This window comes from Oxyura jamaicensis, chromosome 2 (genome assembly GCF_011077185.1).
Source record: "Oxyura jamaicensis isolate SHBP4307 breed ruddy duck chromosome 2, BPBGC_Ojam_1.0, whole genome shotgun sequence".
NCBI lineage: Eukaryota > Metazoa > Chordata > Aves > Anseriformes > Anatidae > Oxyura > Oxyura jamaicensis.
In genome coordinates this window covers 62,637,533-62,641,232 of record NC_048894.1, presented here as the reverse complement: position 1 = coordinate 62,641,232, position 3,700 = coordinate 62,637,533, and the positions used below count along the sequence as shown (strand labels likewise).

Here is a 3,700-nt window from a genome sequence, read left to right as displayed (position 1 = left end):
TCTGGGATAACTGGCCCTTGTTTTAGTAAAATCATGCAGAAAACTCTGTCTTTTATTTTGTGGCCATACACAACAATGACAGTTATGATAGGAAGGCATATGAATCAGTGATGATCTTACTAAAGAAATCTCTACTTAAGAACAGAGTCCTGCAAACAGAGGTGTTTGCAGGTGCATAGGATGGAGCCCCTCACCATTGCAGAGAAGTTGGATGCAGTTACTTGCTGCAAACTAGTATTTCATGAAAGGCCTTCAAGGAAGTTAAAAAAAAAAAAAAAACAGGCTTCAAAATTTTTGCAGCAAAAAGCACAAAAGAGAACCCAATGCACCTTTAATGTTACTGGGAGAATCCCTTCAGCTGTGATAGAGGTATGGTTTAGGTGACTGGCAGCAAAATGTGCTGCAGATTAAATGCACGTGTCTATAACACCCGAGATGGAAGGCACTCAAAAAAACAGAAGGCTGGGAGAACTGACAAGGAAGACAGAACCAGTGGTGGTAGCTAGGGAATATATGTAATGTCTAGAGAGGAAGATAATGCAAAGCAAAGGCTGTAAAAGTGACTGATACAGTTTTAAGGCCACTGGAGAGAGGGAGCAGAGCTGAATGAATGCAGCTGTCACGGTAGGTCGGCTTTGGGGTTAGATCACAGCAATGAGGGTGTGGACAAACATAACTCAGGCTTGTTTCCCAGACCTTCCTCAAGACACACTGCCTCCCCTATTCCCCATAACAAAGACTTTCCTTCCTAACAATCATCTCTTTTTTGGCTTGACTCTGACTTGACTGTAGTGATCTGACTTTCAGGATGGCACTATATGGCTTTGGTCTTTCCCTTGGATTTTGCTGCATGGTCTGCAACTTTCTCAGCAAGGCTGCAAGCTCCATAGTGTGCTCACTGCTCCATCTGAATTTTTATACCTAGCTCTCTGTACTGTGCTGTGCGGACCAACCATTATAGCATGAAGTATAAAGTGCAGAGTATTACAGCACCTACACGGTATTGAAAGCACACCAAGGGTGTTGCACGTATAATAACCTGTAAAAAAGAGTTGCATACATCTATTATAAAAGGGTGTGATGTGTAACTTCTGTGTGAAGAACAACTCTTGCAACAGGGTTGAAATGCCAGCATAGCGGTCTTCTGGGAAAAAGATAAAAGAAAGTTTATTTTAATTTTCAGAGGATCTCCTGTGCAAAAAGAACACTATGTTGTGAGCATGCAGAGGAGAGTGGTGCCACCAAAAGAATACAATGACCCAGATGCACTCAAGGTCTGGTCAAATTCCGATGCAGTTGAGAATTTTAAACATCAAGCTACACTTTTTTTTTTTTTTTTTTTTTCCTTAAAACATTTGTTAGCATACAGAAAACCTCTTCACTTGGTGAGAAGCTGTGACGTATTTCTAAAGCAAGAAATATCACAGGCAGAGCTGTCACCAGTGAAAAACAATTTGGACTCAAGTGAAAGAAATGGTAAAAAAACCTGTAATAGGAAGCCATTATAGGGCACTGGGGGAGGATGAGAAAGCAGAACAGGAAATGTTTATGCAGATAAAGGAAGCCTGGAAAACAACTACAACAGGGATCATAGGAATTTCAATCTGCCTGTAACTGAGTGGAATCATAATTAGGAAATATCATATAAGTGTGAAAAGTGAAGACTTAACATAGCCCTGAATTGCCTTTAGACTGAAAGTACAGCTATAGCTAGAAAAGTAACTGCCCCATAAAGCTCACAGCCTGGAGGTCCTTTCTTTTTTCTCTGACTCCAAAACAGTGCAGGTCTGACAGCATCAGTTCATTGACCTTCTGGGTTACACTACCGCCTCTATTTTCTCAGGCCTTCTGCAGATGGCTGGGGACTGGTATATTCACAGAGGATGTGGTTCATTTAACTTGTGGGGATTGACTCCTATCATGTTTGTGGAGTGAATGAACTATAAATTGTTGGGAAGATGACTTGGTGAGGTATGAGACAGTTGAATCTTTATCCTTCTGGATGGAGGATGGGTATGGCTTTTTTACCTCCTGAGTTATTCTTAAACAAAGCTGGAATATATGATAGGTGATAATGATCACTTTGGAAACTACAGCATGCACTAAAAAAAGTTTCGTTCTATTTGCAGTTAAGAAAAATTAGTGCAATTAAGAAAAAAACAAACAAAAAATATTCTGCACCATGTTGGCTTTTGTGAGGTGGAAATTCTCCTCTGCAAAAGTGCACTAAAGGACGCGAGGCTTTGGCAAAATTTTTATGTGATTCAGTTGTAAGCAAGTATAGCAAAGTGAAAATTACTAGATGTTACTCACATGATGTTAAAGCACCAGGTCTGGCACTATTAGTTTACTATCCATCCCCAGCTTTTGCTTCCCTTCTGCTCAGGCTGTGTGTATCCTCTGCAGTGCTGCAGGCCTGCCTGTTTCCACCTGATTCATCCCTTTGCCACTCAAAAGTCCTTGATGCTTGCCTCATCCAAAAAATATGTGTTCTACCATGGGGCTGGCATAAATCTGGTAGATGTCTCCTCTGATGCCAGACTTCAACAGACTCAAGGAACACCATCCCAAAATTAAAGGTCTCCTGCCAGGAAATATGAAGAGTTGCAAGAGTAACCACCAAATATTTGTGGGCAGTTGTTCAAAGTATGCTCTTCTGAGAAGCTGAAGCTGTAAAATTCACTGTGCTAGACTTCATTTTTGCAAAGATGCATCTGAACAAGCATCTGGTATGTTCCGATTCATAGTAAACGTCTGCTAATGCATTATTTTGCACAGCAATAATGGCTTTAAGATTCGTCCTGACTTTGTTCAATATTCCTACTATCATGCAGATTTTTCCTTGGCATCTGCTAAAATGGATAACACATTTTTGTAGTCTTTTATTTTTTCTGGTCTCCATTTGTCCTGGTGGAAGATGATCTAGTCTGATATTTCTCAAGACATAATTGTTGTGTCTGAAGTCATGCATGTTTGTGTAACAGGGATTGCACTCAAGAGCCTTGCAGGGAATTCGAACGAGCACTGATTTTACAAACAGGCTGGAATTCACTAAGGTTTTGATGAAACAGTGGGAGAAGAGTGCAGATATTAACTCCCACTTCCCTCTGGTTGCATGTATACACTGGTTTCCAAAAGCTCTGCAGAAAGGTTTTCGGGAACAAACTTTCTCCTAGGAAACTCTCATTAGCAGTCAGCAGAAATGCCCGTTTTATTTTAATGAGCCCTTTCAGCAGTATCACACAACTGTTTTCATAATCTCAGAGCTCATCTTTAAATAGTTGTGACAATGAAGTCAATTATGCTCCCATGGACCAATTTTTAGTTATCTTTGGTTGGCTTCCACTAAAAACATATTTGTGTCCCTTTGCTGTCAGCTGAAACATTTTTTTTTGAATTCAGTATTATGTATCTAACTAATTACCCTTTAACTTGTTTTTGCTTATTTTTTACAAATTTCCTTTTTTCGTCCTACTACATTATTTATTTTTTTAGGCTTACTACTTATTGTTCTACTGATCTTTCAATCCCTGAGCCTATGAGGCTCTGGCATATTTTTCCCATTTAAAATCCAAAAGGAGGCATTTCAGTTTCTTTCTTTCTTTCTTTCTTTCTTTCTTTCTTTCTTTCTTTCTTTCTTTCTTTCTTTCTTTCTTTCTTTCTTTCTTTCTTTCTTTCTTTCTTTCTTTCTTTCTTTCTT

At 39.4% G+C, this 3,700-nt stretch overlaps 1 long non-coding RNA gene across 2 annotated transcripts in view; it reads right to left on the bottom strand.

The window, feature by feature from the left end:
- Positions 1-3,700, bottom strand: part of LOC118161436 — a 9,779-nt gene that overhangs the window by 5,290 nt on the left and 789 nt on the right. The window lies entirely within an intron of this gene.